The sequence below is a fragment of the Pseudorca crassidens genome, assembly GCF_039906515.1.
Source record: "Pseudorca crassidens isolate mPseCra1 chromosome 1 unlocalized genomic scaffold, mPseCra1.hap1 SUPER_1_unloc_6, whole genome shotgun sequence".
NCBI lineage: Eukaryota > Metazoa > Chordata > Mammalia > Artiodactyla > Delphinidae > Pseudorca > Pseudorca crassidens.
The window spans coordinates 577,413-589,499 of NW_027135943.1; the positions used below are offsets into that span (position 1 = coordinate 577,413).

Below are 12,087 nucleotides of genomic sequence, written 5' to 3' on the forward strand. Positions count from 1 at the left end.
GCCATGGAGAACTGGGAGCCTTGTTATGCTGATGGGTGTGATGTAAATTGCCAACAGCCACTCTGGAGAAGTGTATGGTGTTTCCTGAAACATCTGAAAAACAAAGCAACAGAGCCTAGGGCACTTCCACTTATGGTCCCATAGCTTAGGGAAATTAAAATCAAAAAGACACAGCCACCCCAAAGTTTGGGACGGCTCTGTTTACAAGAACCTCGTTTACGGTACAAGTTCAATATCGCAGAAAGCGAAAAATGGATAAAGAAGTTGTGGTACTTACGTACAATGCAATATCACTCAGCAATGAAATCTATGTCCTCAGGCCAGTAGCAGCATAATGAGTGGATTCAGGTACGATGATTCTAAGTGAAATAAATCACACAGAAAAAGAAACATCATAAGGTATCACTAATACACGGAATGTAAACATGGCTACACAGGAACTGAATTACAAAACAGAATAGGGTCTCAAATGAAGAAAACCAACTTACGCTTGCTTAAGAGGAAAGGTTAGTTGGGGTGCTGCATAAAACCAGAGATTGAAATTAACACAGATACATTTCCATAAGCCAAATATGTAATAGACAAGAGCTACTGCTTGCTCAACGAAGTGGACTCAACACCACATATTAAACGCCTAAGAATATACCTGACTAGTAAGAATCTTAAAACCTATGGATTTATATGTCTCCGAAAGAGAATCAAGCGTGTGTACAGCGGCATAAACGCAGCAGTGATAGGATTGGTGAGGTTCGGTGAGCAAATGCAGACCCTTTGAAGTCATATTGCATGGTACCCATTCCATGCGTCTCAACTCTCCAGGTAAGGGATTCTTCCTTCAGCTAAAACATGCATGTGGAACCCAGAGTATGATCCACCGTGTGATCGGGAAACGTGTTCATATGTGTCTCAGTTTTCGTCCCCTGGTACTCGGGTGCAACATTCCAGACGCTTTACTAACACTCTCCCCACTTGGAGAGTCAGTGCCTTTAACCTCCTGTTTGGCCCAGTTTGCAATTTCTGTGGAAAATTAACAAGAATAGGGAGAACCATTGACAGACTAGCTGGAGGTGTCTCGACGGGCAAATTAAACTCTCATTTCCCACCAGGAAGAGGAATTAACCAAAGGCTCAGCGAGCCATGCCGAAACCACACTAGGGCCTGAAGCAATCCTGCGGTGTTGCGGCCAGCTCACAAGAAAGCGAGTTGAAGAAAGAAGCTCAGGGGCACTGTAATTCACAAACCTGCAGAGTTATAAATGACAGCTATCATCCAAAAATATATTGAAGTAAGGCTGCCAAGAGGACTTGAAAGCGGGGCAGAATTGCAGGAAACCGATTTCAGGAGGTAGACTGGAATTGCATGAAAAGCATAGGAAAAGAGGCAGAACGTCCACAATGATGCACTTGGCCAAAAAGGGCGTATGCGTTTTTTCCTGAATATATTCAGGAAAAAACGCATACGCCCTTTTTGGCCAACCAAGCAAGCTTGCAAAGGAAATCTGCACTACAATGAAGTCTCACTGCCCCCCGGTCAAAAGGGCCATCTGAAAAAAGTGTAAAATCCAGAAAGGCAGGACAGGCCATGGAGAACTGGGAGCCTTCTTATGCTGATGGGCGGGATGTAAATTGCCAACAGCCACTCTGGAGAAGTGTTTGGTGTTTCCTGAAACATCTAAAAAACAAAGCAACAGAGCCTAGGGCACTTCCACATATGGTCCTATAGATTAGGGAAATTAAAATCAAAAAGACACAGCCACCCCAGAGTTTGGGACGGCTCTGTTTACAAGAACCTCATTTACGATACAAGTTCAATATTGCAGAAAGCGAAAAATGGATAAAGAAGTTGTGGTACTTACGTACAATGCAATACCACTCAGCAATGAAATCTATGTCATCAGGCCAGTAGCAGCATAATGAGTGGATTCAGGTATGATGATTCTAAGTGAAATATGTCACACAGAAAAAGAAACATCATAAGATATCACTAATACACGGAATGTAAACTTGGCTACACAGGAACTGAATTACAAAACAGAATAGGGTCTCAAATGTAGAAAACCAACTTATGCTTGCTTAAGGGGAAAGGTGAGTTGGGGTGCTGCATAAAACCAGAGATTGAAATTAGCACAGATACCTTTCCATAAGACAAATATGTAATAGACAAGAGCTACTGCTTGCTCAACGAAGTGGACTCAACACCCCATATTAAACGCCTAAGAATATACCTGACTAGTAAGAATCTTAAAACCTATGGATTTATATGTCTCCGAAAGAGAATCCAGCATGTGTACAGCGGCATAAACGCAGCAGTGATAGGATTGGTGAGGTTCGGTGAGCAAATGCAGACCCTTTGAAGTCATATTGCATGGTACCCATTCCAAGGTTCTCAACTCTCCAGGTTTAAGGGATTCTTCCTTCAGCTAAAACATGCATGTGGAACCCAGAGTATGATCCACCGTGTGATCGGGAAACGTGTTCAAATGTGTCTCAGTTTTCGTCCCCTGGTACTCGGGTGCAACATTCCAGATGCTTTACTAACACTCTCCCCACTTGGAGAGTCAGTGCCTTTAACCTCCTGTTTGGCCCAGTTTGCAATTTCTGCGGAAAATGAACAGGAATAGGGAGAACCAATGAGAGACTAGCTGGAGGTGTCTCGACGGGCAAATTAAACTCTCATTTCCCACCAGGAAGAGGAATTAACCAAAGGCTCAGCGAGCCGTGCCGGAACCACACTAGGGCCTGAATCAATCCTCCGGTGTTGCGGCCAGCTCACAAGAAAGCGAGTTGAAGAAAGTAGCTCAGGGGCACTGTAATTCACAAAACTTCAGAGTTCTAAATGACAGCTAACGTCCAAAAATATATTGAAGTAAGGCTGCCAAGAGGACTTGAAAGCGGGGAAGAATTGCAGGAAACCGTTTTCAGGAGGTAGACTGGAATTGCATGTAAACCATAAGAAAAGAGGCAGACCGTCCACAATGATGCACTTGGCCAAAAAGGGCGTATGCGTTTTTTCCTGAATATATTCAGGAAAAAACCCATACGCCCTTTTTGGCCAACCAAGCAAGCTTGCAAAGGAAATCTGCACTACAATGAAGTCTCACTGCCCCCCGGTCAAAAGGGCCATCTGAAAAAAGTGTAAAATCCAGAAAGGCAGGACAGACCATGGAGAACTGGGAGCCTACTTAGGCTGATGGGCGGGATGTAAATTGCCAACAGCCACTCTGGAGAAGTGTATGGTGTTTCCTGAAACATCTGAAAAACAAAGCAACAGAGCCTAGGGCACTTCCATTTTTGGTCCTATAGATTAGGGAAATTAAAATCAAAAAGACACAGCCACCCCAAAGTTTGGGACAGCTCTGTTTACAAGAACCTCATTTACGATACAAGTTCAATATCGCAGAAAGCAAAAAATGGATAAAGAAGTTGTGGTACTTACGTACAATGAAATATCACTCAGCAATGAAATCTATGTCATCAGGCCAGTAGCAGCATAATGAGTGGATTCAGGTACGATGATTCTAAGTAAAATAAGTCACACAGAAAAAGAAACATCATAAGGTATCACTAATACACGGAATGTAAACTTGGCTACACAGGAACGGAATTACAAAACAGAATAGGGTCTCAAATGTAGAAAACCAACTTATGCTTGCTTAAGGGGAAAGGTGAGTTGGGGTGCTGCATAAAACCAGAGATTGAAATTAGCACAGATACCTTTCCATAAGCCAAATATGTAATAGACAAGAGCTACTGCTTGCTCAACGAAGAGGACTCAACACCCCATATTAAACGCCTAAGAATATACCTGACTAGTAAGAATCTTAAAACCTATGGATTTATATGTCTCCGAAAGAGAATCCAGCGTGTGTACAGCGGCATAAACGCAGCAGTGATAGGATTGGTGAGGTTCGGTGAGCAAATGCAGACCCTTTGAAGTCATATTTCATGGTACCCATTCCATGGTTCTCAACTCTCCAGGTTTAAGGGATTCTTCCTTCAGCTAAAACATGCATGTGGAACCCAGAGTATGATCCACCATGTGATCGGGAAACGTGTTCAAATGTGTCTCAGTTTTCGTCCCCTGGTACTTGGGTGCAACATTCCAGACGCTTTACTAACACTCTCCCCACTTGGAGAGTCAGCGCCTTTAACCTCCTGTTTGGCCCAGTGTGCAATTTCTGCGGAAAATGAACAGGAATAGGGAGAACCAATGAGAGACTAGCTGGAGGAGTCTGGACGGGCAAATTTAACTCTCATTTCCCACCAGGAAGAGGAATTAACCAAAGGCTCAGCGAGCCATGCCGGAACCACACTAGGGCCTGAAGCAATCCTGCGGTGTTGCGGCCAGCTCACAAGAAAGCCAGTTGAAAAAAGGAGCTCAGGGGCACTGTAATTCACAAACCTGCAGAGTTATAAATGACAGCTATCGTCCAAAAATATATTGAAGCAAGGCTGCCAAGAGGACTTGAAAGCGGGGCAGAATTGCAGGAAACCGATTTCAGGAGGTAGACTGGAATTGCATGTAAAGCATAGGAAAAGAGGCAGAACGTCCACAATGATGCACTTGGCCAAAAAGGGCGTATGCGTTTTTTCCTGAATATATTCAGGAAAAAACGCATACGCCCTTTTTGGCCAAGCAAGCAAGCTTGCAAAGGAAATCTGCACTACAATGAAGTCTCACTGCCCCCCGGTCAAAAGGGCCATCTGAAAAAAGTGTAAAATCCAGAAAGGCAGGACAGGCCATGGAGAACTGGGAGCCTTCTTATGCTGATGGGTGGGATGTAAATTGCCAACAGCCACTCTGGAGAAGTGTATGGTGTTTCCTGAAATATCTAAAAAACAAAGCAACAGAGCCTAGGGCACTTCCACTTATGGTCCTATAGCTTAGGGAAATTAAAATCAAAAAGACACAGCCACCCCAAAGTTTGGGATGGCTCTGTTTACAAGAACCTCGTTTACGGTACAAGTTCAATATCGCAGAAAGCGAAAAATGGATAAAGTAGTTGTGGTACTTACTTACAATGCAATATCACTCAGCAATGAAATCTATGTCATCAGGCCAGTAGCAGCATAATGAGTGGATTCAGGTACGATGATTCTAAGTGAAATAAATCACACAGAAAAAGAAACATCATAAGGTATGACTAATACACGGAATGTAAACATGGCTACACAGGAACTGAATTACAAAACAGAATATGGTCTCAAATGAAGAAAACCAACTTACGCTTGCTTAAGAGGAAAGGTCAGTTGGGGTGCTGCATAAAACCAGAGATTGAAATTAGCACAGATACCTTTCCATAAGCCAAATATGTAATAGACAAGAGCTACTGCTTGCTCAACGAAGTGGACTCAACACCACATATTAAACGCCTAAGAATATACCTGACTAGTAAGAATCTTAAAACCTATGGATTTATATGTCTCCGAAAGAGAATCAAGCGTGTTTACAGCGGCATAAACGCAGCAGTGATAGGATTGGTGAGGTTCGGTGAGCAAATGCAGACCCTTTGAAGTCATATTGCATGGTACCCATTCCATGGGTCTCAACTCTCCAGGTTTAAGGGATTCTTCCTTCAGCTAAAACATGCATGTGGAACCCAGAGTATGATCCAACGTGTGATCGGGAAACGTGTTCAAATGTGTCTCAGTTTTCGTCCCCTGGTACTCGGGTGCAACATTCCAGACGCTTTACTAACACTCTCCCTACTTGGAGAGTCAGTGCCTTTAACCTCCTGTTTGGCCCAGTTTGCAATTTCTGTGGAAAATGAACAGGAATAGGGAGAACAAATGAGAGACTAGCTGGAGGTGTCTGGACGGGCAAATTTAACTCTCATTTCCCACCAGGAAGAGGAATTAACCAAAGGCTCACTGAGATATGCCGGAACCACACTAGGGCCTGAAGCAATCCTGCGGTGTTGCGGCCAGCTCACAAGAAAGCCAGTTGAAGAAAGGAGCTCAGGGGCACTGTATTTCACAAACCTGCAGAGTTATAAATGACAGCTATCGTCCAAAAATATATTGAAGTAAGGCTCCCAAGAGGACTTGAAAGCGGGGCAGAATTGCAGGAAACCGATTTCAGGAGGTAGACTGGAATTGCATGTAAAGCATAGGAAAAGAGGCAGAACGTCCACAATGATGCACTTGGCCAAAAGGGCGTATGCGTTTTATCCTGAATATATTCAGGAAAAAACGCATACGCACTTTTTGGCCAACCAAGCAAGCTTGCAAAGGAAATCTGCACTACAATGAAGTCTCACTGCCCCCCGGTCAAAAGGGCCATCTGAAAAAAGTGTAAAATCCAGAAAGGCAGGACAGGCCATGGAGAACTGGGAGCCTTCTTATGCTGATGCGCGGGATGTAAATTGCCAACAGCCACTCTGGAGAAGTGTATGGTGTTTCCTGAAACATCTAAAAAACAAAGCAACAGAGCCTAGGGCACTTCCACTTATGGTCCTATAGATTAGGGAAATTAAAATCAAAAAGACACAGCCACCCCAAAGTTTGGGACGGCTCTGTTTACAAGAACCTCGTTTACGGTACAAGTTCAATATCGCAGAAAGCGAAAAATGGATAAAGAAGTTGTGGTACTTACGTACAATGCAATATCACTCAGCAATGAAATCTATGTCATCAGGCCAGTAGCAGCATAATGAGTGGATTTAGGTGCGATGATTCTAAGAGAAATAAGTCAAACAGAAAAAGAAACATCATAAGGTATCACTAATACACGGAATGTAAACTTGGCTACACAGGAACTGAAGTACAAAACAGAATAGGGTCTCAAATGTAGAAAACCAACTTATGCTTGCTTAAGGGGAAAGGTGAGTTGGGGTGCTGCATAAAACCAGAGATTGAAATTAGCACAGATACCTTTCCATAAGCCAAATATGTAATAGACAAGAGCTACTGCTTGCTCAACGAAGTGGACTCAACACCCCATATTAAACGCCTAAGAATATACCTGACTAGTAAGAATCTTAAAACCTATGGATTTATATGTCTCCGAAAGAGAATCCAGCGTGTGTACAGCGGCATAAACGCAGCAGTGATAGGATTGGTGAGGTTCGGTGAGCAAATGCAGACCCTTTGAAGTCATATTGCATGGTACCCATTCCATGGGTCTCAACTCTCCAGGTTTAAGGGATTCTTCCTTCAGCTAAAACATGCATGTGGAGCCCAGAGTATGATCCACCGTGTGATCGGGAAACGTGTTCAAATGTGTCTCAGTTTTCGTCCCCTGATACTCGGGTGCAACATTCCAGACGCTTTACTAAGACTCTCCCCACTTGGAGAGTCAGTGCCTTTAACCTCCTGTTTGGCCCAGTTTGCAATTTCTGCGGAAAATGAACAGGAATAGGGAGAACCAATGACAGACTAGCTGGAGGTGTCTGGACGGGCAAATTTAACTCTCATTTCCCACCAGGAAGAGGAATTAACCAAAGGCTCACTGAGATATGCCGGAACCACACTAGGGCCTGAAGCAATCCTGCGGTGTTGCGGCCAGCTCACAGGAAAGCGAGTTGAGGAAAGGAGCTCAGGGGCACTGTCATTCACAAACCTGCAGAGTTATACATGACAGCTATCGTCCAAAAATATATTGAAGTAAGGTTGCCAAGAGGACTTGAAAGCGGGGCAGAATTGCAGGAAACCGATTTCAGGAGGTAGACTGGAATTGCATGTAAAGCATTGGAAAAGAGGCAGAAAGTCCACAATGATGCACTTGGCCAAAAAGGGCGTATGCGTTTTTTCCTGAATATATTCAGGAAAAAACGCATACGCCCTTTTTGGCCAACCAAGCAAGCTTGCAAAGGAAATCTGCACTACAATGAAGTCTCACTGCCCCCCGGTCAAAAGGGCCATCTGAAAAATGTGTAAAATCCAGAAAGGCAGGACAGGCCATGGAGAACTGGGAGCCTTGTTATGCTGATGGGCGTGATGTAAATTGCCAACAGCCACTCTGTAGAAGTGTATGGTGTTTCCTGAAACATCTAAAAAACAAAGCAACAGAGCCTAGGGCACTTCCACTTATGGTCCTATAGCTTAGGGAAATTAAAATCAAAAAGACACAGCCACCCCAAAGTTTGGGACGGCTCTGTTTACAAGAACCTCGTTTCTGGTACAAGTTCAATATCGCAGAAAGCGAAAAATGGATAAAGAAGTTGTGGGACTTACGTACAATGCAATATCATTCAGCAATGAAATCTATGTCATCATGCCCGTAGCAGCATAATGAGTGGATTCAGGTACAATGATTCTAAGTGAAATATGTCACACAGAAAAAGAAACATCATAAGATATCACTAATACACGGAATGTAAAGTTGGCTACACAGGAACTGAATTACAAAACAGAATAGGGTCTCAAATGTTGAAAACCAACTTATGCTTGCTTAAGGGGAAAGGTGAGTTGGGGTGCTGCATAAAACCAGAGATGGAAATTAGCACAGATACCTTTCCATAAGCCAAATATGTAATAGACAAGAGCTACTGCTTGCTCAACGAAGTGGACACAACACCCCATATTAAACGCCTAAGAATATACCTGACTAGTAAGAATCTTCAAACCTATGGATTTATATGTCTCCGAAGGAGAATCAAGCGTGTGTACAGCGGCATAAACGCAGCAGTGATAGGATTGGTGAGGTTCGGTGAGCAAATGCAGACCCTTTGAAGACATATTGCATGGTACCCATTCCATCGTTCTCAACTCTCCAGGTTTAAGGGATTCTTCCTTCAGCTAAAACATGCATGTGGAACCCAGAGTATGATCCACCGTGTGATCGGGAAACGTGTTCAAATGTGTCTCAGTTTTCGCCCCCTTGTACTCGGGTGCAACATTCCAGACGCTTTACTAACACTCTCCCCACTTGGAGAGTCAGTGCCTTTAACCTCCTGTTTGGCCCAGTTTGCAATTTCTGCGGAAAATGAACAGGAATAGGGAGAACCAATGAGAGACTAGCTGGAGGTGTCTGGACGGGCAAATTTAACTCTCATTTCCCACCAAGAAGAGGAATTAACCAAAGGCTCAGCGAGCCATGCCGGAACCACACTATAGCCTGAAGCAATCCTGCGGTGTTGCGTCCAGCTCACAAGAAAGCGAGTTGAAGAAAGGAGCTCAGGGGCCCTGTAATTCACACACCTGCAGAGTTCTAAATGACAGCTATCGTCCAAAAATATATTGAAGTAAGGCTGCCAAGAGGACTTGAAAGCGGGGCAGAATTGCACGAAACCGATTTCAGGAGGTAGACTGGAATTGCATGTAAAGAATAGGAAAAGAGGCAGAACGTCCACAATGATGCACTTGGTCAAAAAGGGCGTATGCGTTTTTTCCTGAATACATTCAGGAAAAAACGCATACGCCCTTTTTGGCCAAGGAAGCAAGCTTGCAAAGGAAATCTGCACTACAATGAAGTCTCACTGCCCCCCGGTCAAAAGGGCCATCTGAAAAAAGTGTAAAATCCAGAAAGGCAGGACAGGCCATGGAGAACTGGGAGCCTTGTTATGCTGATGGGCGTGATGTAAATTGCCAACAGCCACTCTGTAGAAGTGTATGGTGTTTCCTGAAACATCTAAAAAACAAAGCAACAGAGCCTAGGGCACTTCCACTTATGGTCCTATAGCTTAGGGAAATTAAAATCAAAAAGACACAGCCACCCCAAAGTTTGGGACGGCTCTGTTTACAAGAACCTCGTTTCTGGTACAAGTTCAATATCGCAGAAAGCGAAAAATGGATAAAGAAGTTGTGGGACTTACGTACAATGCAATATCATTCAGCAATGAAATCTATGTCATCATGCCCGTAGCAGCATAATGAGTGGATTCAGGTACAATGATTCTAAGTGAAATATGTAACACAGAAAAAGAAACATCATAAGATATCACTAATACACGGAATGTAAAGTTGGCTACACAGGAACTGAATTACAAAACAGAATAGGGTCTCAAATGTTGAAAACCAACTTATGCTTGCTTAAGGGGAAAGGTGAGTTGGGGTGCTGCATAAAACCAGAGATGGAAATTAGCACAGATACCTTTCCATAAGCCAAATATGTAATAGACAAGAGCTACTGCTTGCTCAACGAAGTGGACACAACACCCCATATTAAACGCCTAAGAATATACCTGACTAGTAAGAATCTTCAAACCTATGGATTTATATGTCTCCGAAGGAGAATCAAGCGTGTGTACAGCGGCATAAACGCAGCAGTGATAGGATTGGTGAGGTTCGGTGAGCAAATGCAGACCCTTTGAAGACATATTGCATGGTACCCATTCCATCGTTCTCAACTCTCCAGGTTTAAGGGATTCTTCCTTCAGATAAAACATGCATGTGGAACCCAGAGTATGATCCACCGTGTGATCGGGAAACGTGTTCCAATGTGTCTCAGTTTTCGCCCCCTGGTACTCGGGTGCAACATTCCAGACGCTTTACTAACACTCTCCCCACTTGGAGAGTCAGTGCCTTTAACCTCCTGTTTGGCCCAGTTTGCAATTTCTGTGGAAAATGAACAGGAATAGGGAGAACCAATGAGAGACTAGCTTGAGGTGTCTGGACGGGAAAATTTAACTCTCATTTCCCACCAGGAAGAGGAATTAACCAAAGGCTCAGTGTGCCATGCCAGAACCACACTAGGGCCTGAAGCAATCCTGCAGTGTTGCGGCGAGCTCACAAGAAAGCGAGTTGAAGAAAGGAGCTCAGGGGCCCTGTAATTCCAAACCTGCAGAGTTATACATGACAGCTATCGTCCAAAAATATATTGAAGTAAGGCTGTCAAGATGACTTGAAAGTGTGGTAGAATTGCAGGAAACCGATTTCAGGAGGTAGACTGGAATTGCATGTAAAGCATAGGAAAAGAGGCAGAACGTCCACAATGATGCACTTGGCCAAAAAGTTCGTATGCGTTTTTTCCTGAATATATTCAGGAAAAAACGCATACACACTTTTTGGTCAACCAAGCAAGCTTGCAAAGGAAATCTGCACTACAATGAAGTCTCACTGCTCCACGGTCAAAAGGGCCATCTGAAAAAAGTGTAAAATCCAGAAAGGCAGGACAGGCCATGGAGAACTGGGAGCCTTCTTATGCTGATGGGCGGGATGTAAATTGCCAACAGCCACTCTGGAGAAGTGTATGCTGTTTCCTGAAACATCTAAAAAACAAAGCAACAGACCCTAGGGCATTTCTACTTATGGTACTATAGCTTAGGGAAATTAAAATCAAAAAGACACAGCAACCCCAACGTTTGGGACGGCCCTGTTTACAAGAACCTCATTTACGGTACAACTTCAATATCGCAGAAAGCAAAAATGGATAAAGAAGTTGTGGTACTTACGTACAATGCAATATCACTCAGCAATGAAATCTATGTCATCAGGCCCGTAGCAGCATAATGAGTGGATTCAGGTACGATGATTCTAAGTGAAATAAATCACACAGAAAAAGAAACATCATAAGATATCACTAATACACGGAATGTAAACTTGGCTACACAGGAAGTGAATTACAAAAGAGAATAGGGTCTCAAATGTAGAAAACCAACTTATGCTTGCTTAAGGGGAAAGGTGAGGTGGTGTGCTGCATAAAACCAGAGATTGAAATTAACACAGATACCTTTCCATAAGCCAAATATGTAATAGACAAGAGCTACTGCTTGCTCAACGAAGCGGACTCAACACCCCATATTAAACGCCTAAGAATATACCTGACTAGTAAGAATCTTAAAACCTATGGATTTATATGTCTCCGAAAGAGAATCAAGCGTGTGCACAGCGGCATAAACGCAGCAGTGATAGGATTGGTGAGGTTCGGAGAGCAAATGCAGACCCTTTCAAGTCATATTGCATGGTACACATTCCATGGGTCTCAACTCTCCAGGTTTAAGGTATTCTTCCTTCAGCTAAAACATGTATGTGGAACCCCGAGTATGATCCAACGTGTGATCGGGAAACGTGTTCAAATGTGTCTCAGTTTTCGTCCCCTGGTACTCGGGTGCAACATTCCAGACGCTTTACTAACACTCTCCCCACTTGGAGAGTCAGTGCCTTTAACCTCCTGTTTGGCCCAGTTTGCAATTTCTGCGTAAGATGA

The 12,087-nt window shown here is 43.6% G+C and overlaps 1 long non-coding RNA gene across 1 annotated transcript in view; it reads right to left on the reverse strand.

Moving 5' to 3' along the window:
* LOC137217938 (uncharacterized) overlaps positions 1-11,397 on the reverse strand; it is a 579,620-nt gene extending 568,223 nt beyond the window's left edge. The window contains exon 1 of the long non-coding RNA XR_010940337.1: positions 11,333-11,397. This is a non-coding gene — a long non-coding RNA (uncharacterized lncRNA). The remainder of the gene's footprint in view (positions 1-11,332) is intronic.
* Between the last annotated feature and the right edge of the window lie 690 nt (positions 11,398-12,087).